Below are 12,974 nucleotides of genomic sequence, written 5' to 3' on the forward strand. Positions count from 1 at the left end.
ACCCAGGTCTCGTTGCACCTTCCCTTTTCCTAATCTGTCACCATTCAGATAATAGTCTGTCTCTCTGTTTTTACAACCAAAGTGGATAACCTCACATTTATCCACATTATACTTCATCTGCCATGCATTTGCCCACTCACCTAACCTATCCAAGTCACTCTGCAGCCTCATAGCATCCTCCTCACAGCTCACACTGCCACCCAACTTAGTGTCATCCGCAAATTTGGAGATACTACATTTAATCCCCTTGTCTAAATCATTAATGTAGAATGAAAACAGCTGGGGCCCCAGCACAGAACCTTGCGGTACCCCACTAGTCACTGCCTGCCATTCTGAAAAGTCCCCATTTACTCCTACTCTTTGCTTCCTGTCTGACAACCAGTTCTCAATCCACGTCAGCACACTACCCCCAATCCCATGTGCTTTAACTTTGCACATTAATCTCTTGTGTGGGACCTTGTCGAAAGCCTTCTGAAAGTCCAAATATACCACATCAACTGGTTCTCCCTTGTCCACTTTACTGGAAACATCCTCAAATAATTCCAAAAGATTTGTCAAGCATGATTTCCCCTTCACAAATCCATGCTGACTTGGACCTATCATGTCACCATTTTCCAAATGCGCTGCTATGACATCCTTAATAATTGATTCCATCATTTTACCCACTACCGATGTCAGGCTGACCGGTCTATAATTCCCTGTTTTCTCTCTCCCTCCTTTTTTAAAAAGTGGGGTTACATTGGCTACCCTCCACTCGATAGGAACTGATCCAGAGTCAATGGAATGTTGGAAAATGACTGTCAATGCATCCGCTATTTCCAAGGCCACCTCCTTAAGTACTCTGGGATGCAGTCCATCAGGCCCTGTGGATTTATCGGCCTTCAATCCCATCAATTTCCCCAACACAATTTCCCGACTAATAAAGATTTCCCTCAGTTCCTCCTCGCTACTAGACCCTCTGACCCCTTTTATATCCGGAAGGTTGTTTGTGTCCTCCTTAGTGAATACTGAACCAAAGTACTTGTTCAATTGGTCTGCCATTTCTTTGTTCCCCGTTATGACTTCCCCTGATTCTGACTGCAGGGGACCTACGTTTGTCTTTACTAACCTTTTTCTCTTTACATACCTATAGAAACTTTTGCAATCCGTCTTAATGTTCCCTGCAAACTTCTTCTCGTACTCCATTTTCCCTGCCCTAATCAAACCCTTTGTCCTCCTCTGCTGAGTTCTAAATTTCTCCCAGTCCCCGGGTTCGCTGCTATTTCTGGCCAATTTGTATGTCACTTCCTTGGCTTTAATACTATCCCTGATTTCCCTTGATAGCCACGGTTGAGCCACCTTCCCTTTTTTATTTTTACGCCAGACAGGAATGTACAATTGTTGTAATTCATCCATGCGATCTCTAAATGTCTGCCATTGCCCATCCACAGTCAACCCCTTAAGTATCATTCGCCAATCTATCCTAGCCAATTCACGCCTCATACCTTCAAAGTTACCCTTCTTTAAGTTCTGGACCATGGTCTCTGAATTAACTGTATCATTCTCCCCCCTAATGCAGAATTCCACCATATTATGGTCACTCTTCCCCAAGGGGCCTCGCACAACGAGATTGCTAATTAATCCTCTCTCATTACACAACACCCATTCTAAGATGGCCTCCCCCCTAGTTGGTTCCTCGACATATTGGTCTAGAAAACCATCCCTTATGCACTCCAGGAAATCCTCCTCCACCGTATTGCTTCCAGTTTGGCTAGCCCAATCTATGTGCATATTAAAGTCACCCATGATAACTGCTGCACCTTTATTGCATGCACCCCTAATTTCCTGTTTGATGCCCTCCCCAACATCACTACTACTGTTTGGAGGTCTGTACACAACTCCCACTAACGTCTTTTGCCCTTTGGTGTTCTGCAGCTCTACCCATATAGATTCCACATCATCCAAGCTAATGTCTTTCCTAACTATTGCATTAATCTCCTCTTTAACCAGCAATGCTACCCCACCTCCTTTTCCTTTTATTCTATCCTTCCTGAATGTTGAATACCCCTGGATGTTGAGTTCCCAGCCCTGATCATCCTGGAGCCATGTCTCCGTAATCCCAATCACATCACATTTGTTAACATCTAAGATCATGGACTCAGCTCCACTTCCCCGCCCGCTCCCCATAACCCATAATTCCCTTATCGTTTAAGAAACTGTCTATTTCTGTCTTAAATTTATTCAATATCCCAGCTTCCACAGCTCTCTGAGGCAGCGATATCCACAGATTTACAACCCTCTGAAAGAAGACATTTCTTCTCATCTCAGTTTTAAATGGGCGGCCCCTTATTCTAAGATCATGTCCTCTAGTTCTCGTCTCCCCTATCAGTGGAAACATCCTCTCTGCATCCACCTTGTCAAGCCCCCTCATAATCTTACACATTTCGATAAGATCACCTCTCATTTTTCTGAATTCCAATGAGTAGAGGCCCAACCTACTCAACCTTTCCTCATAAGTCAACCTCCTCAACTCCGGAATCAACCAAGTGAACATTCTCTGAACTGCCTCTAAAGCAAGTATATCCTTCCGTAAATATGGAAACCAAAACTGCACGCAGTATTCCAGGTGTGGCCTCACCAATACCCTGCATAACTGTAGCAAGACTTCCCTGCTTTTATACTCCATCCCCTTTGCAATAAAGGCGAAGATACCATTGGCCTTCCTGATCACTTGCTGTACCTGCATACTATCCTTTTGTGTTTCATGCACAAGTACCCCCAGGTCCCGCTGCACTACAGCACTTTGCAATCTTTCTCCATTTAATAATAACTTGCTCTTTGATTTTTTTTTACTGCCAAAGTGCATGACCTCACACTTTCCAACATTATACTCCATCTGCCAAATTTTTGCCCACTCACTTAGCCTGTCTATGTCCTTTTGCAGATTTTTTGTGTCTTCCTCACACATTGCTTTTCCTCCCATCTTTGTATCGTCAGCAAACTTGGCCACGTTACACTCGGTCCCTTCTTCCAAGTTGTTAATATAGATTGTAAATAGTTGGGGTCCCAGCACTGATCCCTGTGGCACCCCACTAGTTACTGATTGCCAACCCGAGAATTAACCATTTATCCTGACTCTCTGTTAGTTAGCCAATCCTCGATCCATGCTAATATATTACCCCCAACCCCGTGAACTTTTATCTTGTGCAGTAACCTTTTATGTGGCACCTTGTCAAATGCCTTCTGGAAATCCAAATACACCACATCCACTGGTTCCCCTTTATCCACCCTGTTCATTACATCCTCAAAGAACTCCTGCAAATTTGTCAAACATGATTTCCCTTTTATAAAACTCTGCTTGATTGAATCATGCTTTTCCAAATGTCCTGCTACTGCTTTTTTAATAATGGACTCCAACATTTTCCCGACCACAGATGTTAGGCTAACTGGTCTATAGTTTCCTGCTTTTTGTCTGCCTCCTTTTTTAGAGGCTCAACCTATCTTCATAAGTCATCTCCGGAATCAACCTCGTGAACCTTCTCTGAACTGCCTCTAATACAAGTATATCCCTCCTTAAATACAGAGACCAAAACTGTACGCAGTACTCCAGGTGTGGCCTCACCAATACCCTGTACAGTTGCAGTAGGACTTCTCTGCTTTTATACTCGATCCCCCTTGCAATAAAGGCCAACATTCCATTGGCCTTCCTGATCACTTGCTGTACCTGCATACTAACTTTTTGTGTTTCATGCACAAGGACCCCCAGGTCTCGATGTACTGTAACACTTGGCAATTTTTCTCCATTTAAATTATAATTTACTTTTCTTTTATTTCTGCCAAAGTGCATGACCTCACACTTTCCGACATTATACTCCATCTACCAAATGTTTGCCCACTCACTTAGCCTGTCTATATCCCTTTGCAGATTTTTGTGTCCCACAATTTACTTTCCCACCCATCTTTGTATCATCAGCAAACTTGGCTACATTACACTCAGTCCCTTCATCCAAGTCATTAATATAGAGTGTAAATAGTTGGGGTCCCAGCACTGATCCCTGCGTCACCCCACTAGACACTGTTTGCCAATCAGAAAATGAACCATTTATCCCGACTCTCTGTTTTCTGTTAGAAACATAGAAAATAGGTGCAGGAGTAGGCCATTCGGCCCTTCGAGCCTGCACCGCCATTCAATGAGTTCATGGCTGAACATGCAACTTCAGTACCCCATTCCTGCTTTCTCGCCATACCCCTTGATCCCCCTAGTAGTAAGGACTACATCTAACTCCTTTTTGAATATATTTAGTGAATTGGCCTCAACAACTTTCTGTGGTAGAGAATTCCACAGGTTCACCACTCTCTGGGTGAAGAAGTTTCTCCTCATCTCGGTCCTAAATGGCTTACCCCTTATCCTTAGACTGTGACCCCTGGTTCTGGATTTCCCCAACATTGGGAACATTCTTCCTGCATCTAACCTGTCCAAACCCGTCAGAATTTTAAACGTTTCTATGAGATTCCCTCTCATTCTTCTGAACTCCAGTGAATACAAGCCCAGTTGATCCAGTCTTTCTTGATAGGTCAGTCCCGCCATCCCGGGAATCAGTCTGGTGAATCTTCGCTGCACTCCCTCAATAGCAAGAATGTCCATCCTCAAGTTAGGAGACCAAAACTGTACACAATACTCCAGGTGTGGCCTCACCAAGGCCCTGTACAACTGTAGTAACACCTCCCTGCCCCTGTACTCAAATCCCCTCGCTATGAAGGCCAACATGCCATTTGCTTTCTTAACCACCTGCTGTACCTGCATGCCAACCTTCAATGGCTGATGTACCATGACACCCAGGTCTCGTTGCACCTCCCCTTTTCCTAATCTGTCACCATTCAGATAATAGTCTGTCTCTCTGTTTTTACAACCAAAGTGGATAACCTCACATTTATCCACATTATACTTCATCTGCCATGCATTTGCCCACTCACCTAACCTATACAAGTCACTCTGCAGCCTCATAGCATCCTCCTCGCAGCTCACACTGCCACCCAACTTCATGTCATCTGCAAATTTGGAGATACTACAATTAATCCCCTCGTCTAAATCATTAATGTACAATGTAAACAGCTGGGGCCCCAGCACAGAACCTTGCGGTACCCCACTAGTCACTGCCTGCCATTCTGAAAAGTCCCCATTTACTCCTACTCTTTGCTTCCTGTCTGCTAACCAGTTCTCAATCCACGTCAGCACACTACCCTCAATCCCATGTGCTTTAACTTTGCACATTAATCTCTTGTGTGGGACCTTGTCGAAAGCCTTCTGAAAGTCCAAATACACCACATCAACTGGTTCTCCCTTGTCCACTCTACTGGAAACATCCTCAAAAAATTCCAGAAGATTTGTCAAGCATGATTTCCCTTTCACAAATCCATGCTGACTTGGACCTATCATGTCACCTCTTTCCAAATGCGCTGCTATGACATCCTTAATAATTGATTCCATCATTTTACCCACTACCGATGTCAGGCTGACATTCCCTGTTTTTTCTCTCCCTCCTTTTTTAAAAAGTGGGGTTACATTGGCTACCCTCCACTCCATAGGAACTGATCCAGAGTCAATGGAATGTTGGAAAATGACTGTCAATGCATCCGCTATTTCCAAGGCCACCTCCTTAAGTACTCTGGGATGCAGACCATCGGGCCCTGGGATTTATCGGCCTTCAATCCCATCAATTTCCCCAACACAATTTCCCAACTAATAAGAATTTCCCTCAGTTCCTCCTTCTTTCTAGACCCTCTGACCCCTTTTATATCCGGAAGATTGTTTGTGTCCTCCTTAGTGAATACCGAACCAAAGTACTTGTTCAATTGGTCTGCCATTTCTTTGTTCCCCGTTATGACTTCCCCTGATTCTGACTGCAGGGGACCTACGTTTGTCTTTACTAATCTTTTTCTCTTTACATATCTATAGAAGTTTTGGCAGTCCATCTTAATGTTCCCTGCAAACTTCCTCTCGTACTCTATTTTCCCTGCCCTAATCAAACCCTTTGTCCTCCTCTACTGATTTCTAAATTTCTCCCAGTCCCCGGGTTCGCTGCTATTTCTGGCCAATTTGTTTGCCACTTCCTTGGCTTTAATACTATCCCTGATTTCCCTTGATAGCCACGGTTGAGCCACCTTCCCTTTTTTTATTTTTACGCCAATCCTCTATCCATGCTAATATATTACCCCAATCTCGTGAACTTTTATCTTGTGTAGTAACCTTTTATGTGGCACCTTATCAAATGCCTTCTGGAAATCCAAATACACCACATCTACTGGTTCCCCCTTATCCACCCTGTTTGTTACATCCTCAAAGAACTCCAGCAAATTTGTCAAACATGATTTCCCTTTCATAAAACCATGCTGACTCTGCTTGATTGAATTATGCTTTTCCAAATGTCCTGCTACTGCTTCTTTAATAATGGACTCCAGCACTGAAAGAAGGAGAGAAAGAAAGGAGAAAAGGCAAGGTGTGTGATGGGTTGGAAGGCAGGAGAGATTCGAAAAAAGATTAATGTGGATAGGGTGTGAATGGTGCAGTAATGACCAGCTGCCATTATGGACAAAGAGTAAAATAAGAAGAAAGAAAAAAATAAACATAAAATGGGCGGGGGGGGAGGAAAGGGAGATAGAGATTATCAGCGGTTACACTCTGAAATTGTTGAACTCGATGTTGAGACCAGACGGCTGTAAAGTGCCTAAACGAAAGATGAGGTTGTTCCTCGAGCTTGCATTGAGCTTCATTGGAACAGTGTAGGAGGCCAAGGTCAGAGTGAGAGTGGAGTGGGGAATTAAAGTGACAGGCGACCGGAAGCTCAGGGTCACATTTACGGACTGAACGGAGGTGCTCCGCAAAGTGGTCACCCAATCTACGCTTGGTCTCCCCAATGTAGAGGAGACCGCATCGTGAGCAGCGAATACAGTATACTACATTGAAAGTAGTACAAGTAAATCGCTGTTTCACCTGGAAGGGGTGTTTGGGGCCCGGGACAGTGGGAAGGGAGGGGGTAAAAGGGGCAGGTATTGCATCTCCTGCGTTTGCACAGGAAGGTACCGTGGGAAGGGAGGGGGTAAAAGGGCAGGTGTTGCATCTCCTGCGTTTGCACGGGAAGGTACCGTGGGAAGGGGAGGGGGTGCTGGGGGTGACTGTGGAATGGACCGGGGTGTCGCGGAGGGAGCGGTCCCTTCGGAATGCTGAGAGGGGAGGGGTGGGGAAGATGTGATTGGTGGTGGGATCACGCTGGGGGTGGTGGAAATGGCGGAGGATGATCCGTTGAACGTGGAGGCTGGTGGTGTGAAAGGTGAGGACAAGGGGAACCCTGTCATGGTTCTGAGAGGGAGGGGAAGGGGTGAGAGCAGAGGTGCGGGAAATAGAACGGACACGGTCGAGGGCCATGTTACCCACGGCGGAGGGGAATCCTCGGTTGAGGAAAAAGGAAGACATGTCAGAGGCACTAGTGTGAAAGGTGGCGTCGTCAGAGCAGATGCGACGGAGAAACTGGGAGATTGGAATGGAGTCCTTACAGGATGTGGGGTGGGAGGAAGTGTGGTCCAGGTAGCTGTGGGAGTCAGTGGGCTTATAGTGGATACTGGTCGAAAGCCTATCCCCAGAAATGGAGAAGTTGAGGAAGGGAAGGGAAGAGTCGGAGATGGACCGTGTGAAGGTGAGGGAAGGGTGGAAATTGGATGCAAAGTGAATGAAATTTTCTAGTTCAGGGCGCGAGCAGGAAACGGCACCAATGCAGTCATCAATGTACCGGAAAAAGAGGTGAGGGAGGGGACCCGAGTAGGACTGGAACAAAGAATGTTCCACATATCCCACGAAAAGGCAGGCATAGATAGGACCCATGTGGGTTCCCATAGCAACACCTTTAATTTGGAGGAAGTGAGTGGAGTTAAAAGAGAAGTTGTTCAATGTGAGAACAAGTTCAGCCAGGTGCAGGAAGGTGGTGGGGGATGGGGACTGGTTGGGCCTCCGCTCGAGGAAGAAGCAGAGCGCCCTCAGGCCATCCTGGTGGGGGATGGAAGTGTAGAGGGATTGGTCGCCCGTGGTGAAAAGGAGATGGTTGGAGGGATCGCGGATATAGGTGGGAAGAGAGTGTATTAGGGAAGAACAAATAGAGTCTCGATAGGAGGAAATAAGTTCTGTGGGACAAGAACAGGCTGAAATGATGGGTCTACCGGGACAGTCCTGTTTGTGGATCTTGGGAAGGAGGTAGAAGTGGGCTGAGCGGGGTTGGGGGAACTATGAGGTTGGTGGCTGTGGAGGGAAGATCTCCAGAGGAGATGAGGTCAGTAACGGTCTGGGAAACGATGGCTTGATGTTCGGTGGTGGGTCATGGTCCAGGGGGAGGTAGGAGGAGGTGTCAGAGAGTTGGCGATCAGCCTCTGCAAGGTAGAGGTTGGTTCGCCAACAACAACAGCGCTACCCTTGTCAGCAGGTTTAATGACAAGGTTGGGGTTGGATCTGAGTGAGTGGCGTGCTGCAAGTTCAGAGGGCGGTAGGTTGGAGTGAGTGAGGGGAGCAGAGAACTTGAGATGGCCGATGTCCTGTCGGCAGTTTTCAATGAGGAGGTCTACTGAGGGTAATAGGCCAGAGGGAGGGATCCAGGTAGAGCGAGAATTCTGAAAGCGGGAGTGTTATATATGTGGACTTGCATTTACGCTGTACAGCCACCAGAGGGCTCATCCCCTGGAGACCCAAGGGATCCCATAATCCCTTGGGAGCACAGGTATTTAAGGAGGCTTCAGAGGTCTGGAGACCTGCAATACAAGACTAAGGTCACACTTTACTTTGAGCTCACAGTGTTCAGTCTGACTCTTTCTCCATACACAACAGGGAGAAAGGGTCAGCTGTGCAGGGGGAAGACTCCTGGCCAAAGAAGTGGGCACAGAGGCAAAGGCATCGGAAAAAGAGCTCAGCATCGTGCCGAGCTCGAAATTCATTGAGGTGGGGGTGTAAGGGGATGGAGATCGGGCCTTTACTGAGGACTGATCGCTCAGGGTCAGAGAGGGGAAGGTCAGAGGGGATAGTGAAAACACGGCAGGGGGTGAGATTGGAAGAAGGGATGGGATCAGAGGGAAGTGTGGGGGAAGAAGGATCCAAAATTGGTTCAGAGTCAAGAAGCAAAGGGTAATGGTTGATGGGTGTGTTTGTGACTGGAAGCCTGTATCCAGTGGGGTTCTGCAGGGCTCAGTGCTGGGTGCCTTGCTTTTTGTGATGTTATATATGCAGACTATAGATGTTCTTTTAACTTTTAAAATAACTTTGGAAGTCACCTTCCTAATGCCTGTCCCCCAACCGAGCCTCGGGCCATCTACCATCAATGGCACTACTCGGTGCTGAGCTTGCGACCAACACTTCGCCATAGGCAGTTAGGTTTATCGAGCTGTGCCTGGTCTCCAGGTGCCTTGGACCCCCTTGCCACTGGACCTAGACCTTGTCCAGCTCAGCCCGTGTGGTGCCAGAGTGCAGGGACCAACACACGTTAAAAGAACTCACACACAGGCATCTTCCACTCCGTCAGTATGAAGTTTAGGACCTGGAATGTCAGGACCCTCATGGACAATCCCAACAGCAACAGGCCGGAACGCCGCACCCCTATAGTTACCCGGGAACTCTCACCTTTTGACATTGACATCGCCGCCCTAAGCGAGACCCGTCAGGCAGGGGCAGGCCAGTTGAAGGAACATGGTGGAGGTTACACCTTCTTCTGGAAAGGGAAACCAGAGGCAGAATGCCGCCGGAGTTAGATATGGCCCTTACGGCTAAGGGGATCAAGGGGTATGGAAAGAAAGCAGGAAAGGGGTACTGAGGGAATGATCAGCCTTGATCTTATTGAATGGTGGTGCAGGCTCAAAGGGCCGAATGGCCTACTCCTGCACCTATTTTCTATGTTTCTATGTCATGGAGTCGGCTTTGCCCGTCAAGAATGAGCTGGTCGACCGCCTCAAAGACTCCCCCTGTGGGGTTAACGAACAGCTCCTGACTCTTCGTATTACCCTATCTCGGAACCAATGTGCCACAGTCATCAGTGCGTACGCCCCTACACTCGATGCAACGGATGAGGCTAAAGAGGGTTTTTATTCCAACCACGAGACATCCTTGTCCCGCGTCCCCACGGGCAACAAACTGATCCTCCTGGGTGATTTTAACGCCAGGGTCGGCAAAGACAGCTCTCTGGGGAGGCGTGATTGGCAGAGAGGGGGTAGGGAAAGCCAACTCCAGCGGTACCCTACTCCTGACAAAATGTCTAGAACATGAACTCATCACCAACACCCTGTTCCACCAGAGGGACAAATACAAGGCATCGTGGCAACACCCTCGCTCCAAACACTGGCACCTGCTCGACTATGTCATCGTCCGAGTCAGGGATCGCAAGGATGTGCGCATCACCCGCGCCATGACAGGAGCTGACCACTGCTGGATGGACCATCGCCTAATCCGATCCATCATCAACATCAACATTGCCCCAAAGCAGTTCCGCAAAAAAGTTAATGCCGGGGCACTTAGAGACCCAGCTAAGAGAGCCCCATACAGCCAGCACCTCACAGCTAACCTGGCGTACCTTGATGACCCTGAGATGCTGAATGCCCACAGTGCCTGGTCTGCCCTCCAGGCCTCTATAAACAGTGCCTGAGAAGAGACACTTGGTCACTCAACCAGAAAACACCAGGACTGGTTTGATGAAAATGATCAGGAGATCGAAGAACTAATAGATCGCAAGAGCAAAGCATTTCTGAGCCTCAAGCAACAACCCAACTCGGGAGCTGCAAAACATTACAGACGGCTCAAGGCTCAGGACCTAAAGAACAGGAGGTGGATGGAGAAAGCACAGGAGATACAACAACTGGCCGACAGCCACGATATGTGAGGATTCTTCGCTGCAGTCAAGGCCACCTACGGTTCAAACTCCGAAGGCCCCACCCCACTCCTGGCCAAGAACGGGGAAACACTCATCAAGGACACCGAGGCTGTCAGGGCCCACTGGAAGGAGCATTTTGAAGATCTCCTCAATCGAGACTCTGCCTTTGACTCGAGTGTTCTCGACTCCATCCCGCAGCATGTGACCTGCCACCAACTCAGTGAAACTCCAACATTACACGAGGTAGGCAAAGCCATAAAACAGCTCAAGAATAACCAGGCTACGTGTGCGGATGGAATCCCTGCTGAGGCGCTAAAATATGGCGGAGAGATGCTGTTGGCGCGGATACATGACCTCATCTCTCATCTGGAGGGAGGAGAGCATGCCGGGAGATCTCAGAGATGCAGTGATTGTGACCATTTTTTTAAAAAGGGACAAGTCCGACTGCGGTAACTACAGTGGAATCTCCCTGCTATCAGCCACTGGGAAAGTTGTCGCTAGAGTTCTCCTCAATCGTCTTCTCCCTGTGGCTGAGGAGCTCCTCCCGGAATCACAATGCAGATTTTGTCCCCTACGGGGCACAACGGACATGATCTTTGCAGCGCGACAGCTGCAGGAAAATTGCAGGGAGCAGCGCCAGCCCTTATACATGGCCTTTTTCAATCTAACAAAGGCCTTTGACACTGTCAACCGTGAGGGTCTATGGAGCGTCCTCCTCCATTTCGGATGCCCCCAAAAGATTCAACATCGCCTCCAGTGCGCCAGTGCAGCCTTCGGCCGTCTGAGGAAAAGTGTTTGAAGACCAGGCCCTCAAATCTACCACCAAGCTCATGGTCTCCAGGGTTGTAGTAATACCCGCCCTCCTGTATGGATCTGAGGCATGGACAATGTATAGATGGCACCTCAAGTCGCTGGAGATATATCACCAACGATGTCTCCACAAGATCCTGCAAATCCCCTGGGAGGACAGACGCACCAACATCAGTCTCCTCGACCAGGCTAACATCCCCAGTATTGAAGCACTGACCACACTCGATCAACTTCGCTGGGCAGGCCACATAGTAGGCATGCCAGATATGAGACTCCCGAAGCAAATGCTTTATGCGGAGCTCCTTCATGTAAACGAGCCAAAGGTAGGCAGCGGAAACATTATAAGGACACCCTCAAAGCCTCCCTGGTAAAGTGCGTCATCACCACTGACACCTGGGAGACCCTGGCCGAAGACTGCCCGAGGTGGAGAAAGTCCATCCGGGAGGGCGTTGAGCTCTGAGTCTCAACGCAAAGAGCGTGAAGAGGCCAGGCGCAGGCAGCGGAAGGAGCGCGCGGCAAACCAGCCCCACCCACCCCTTCCCTCGACGAATGTCTGTCTCACCTGTAACAGGGTCTGTGGCTCTCGTATCGGACTGTTCAGCCATCAAAGAACTCACTTTGGGAGTGGAAGCAAGTCTTCCTCGATTCCGAGGGACTGCCTATGATGATGATGAGATATACTCTCTGTGTAGTCACTGTATAGTTGCATAAGATGGAGACTTGTTACCTGATATGCTCTGAATAAGGTTTACACTGTGTATATACTATGCTGGCACCACCAGAGGGTGAAACTGGTGGAGACCGGGGTTTCCTGCCCCTGTGGCAGAGGCTGTCCACCAGAGGGCACTGTGGTGGGAGACCTGAGGGTCACCTGTATAGGTGTGCAGGGCCCAGTATGAAAGGCTGCTCACCATGATTGTGCCTCACTCAGGAGTTACGAATAAAGGACCAAGGTTACTATATATTCAGTACAACACATTGCCTCGTGGAGTCATTCATAAGTGCATTACAGACATAACATGTGGTATATGTCAATGATTTGGACTTGAATATTGGGGTTATGATTAAGAAGTTTGCAGATGATACAAAAATCATCTGTGTGGTTGATAATGAAGAAGAAAGCTGTGGACTGCAGGAAGATATCAATGTATTGGTCAAGTGGGCAGAACAGTGGCAAATGGAATTCAATCCAGATAAGTGTGAGGTAATGCATTTGGGGAGGTCTAACAAGGCAAGGGAATAAACATTAAATGGTAGGACACTGAGAAGAGGAACAAAGGGACCTTGGAGTGC

General features: G+C 48.0%; 1 protein-coding gene across 1 annotated transcript in view; it reads left to right on the forward strand.

The window, feature by feature from the left end:
* LOC139228282 (disintegrin and metalloproteinase domain-containing protein 19-like) overlaps positions 1-12,974 on the forward strand; it is a 268,077-nt gene that overhangs the window by 159,965 nt on the left and 95,138 nt on the right. The gene's annotated exons all lie outside the window — the stretch shown is intronic.

The sequence above is a fragment of the Pristiophorus japonicus genome, chromosome 2 (genome assembly GCF_044704955.1).
Source record: "Pristiophorus japonicus isolate sPriJap1 chromosome 2, sPriJap1.hap1, whole genome shotgun sequence".
NCBI lineage: Eukaryota > Metazoa > Chordata > Chondrichthyes > Pristiophoridae > Pristiophorus > Pristiophorus japonicus.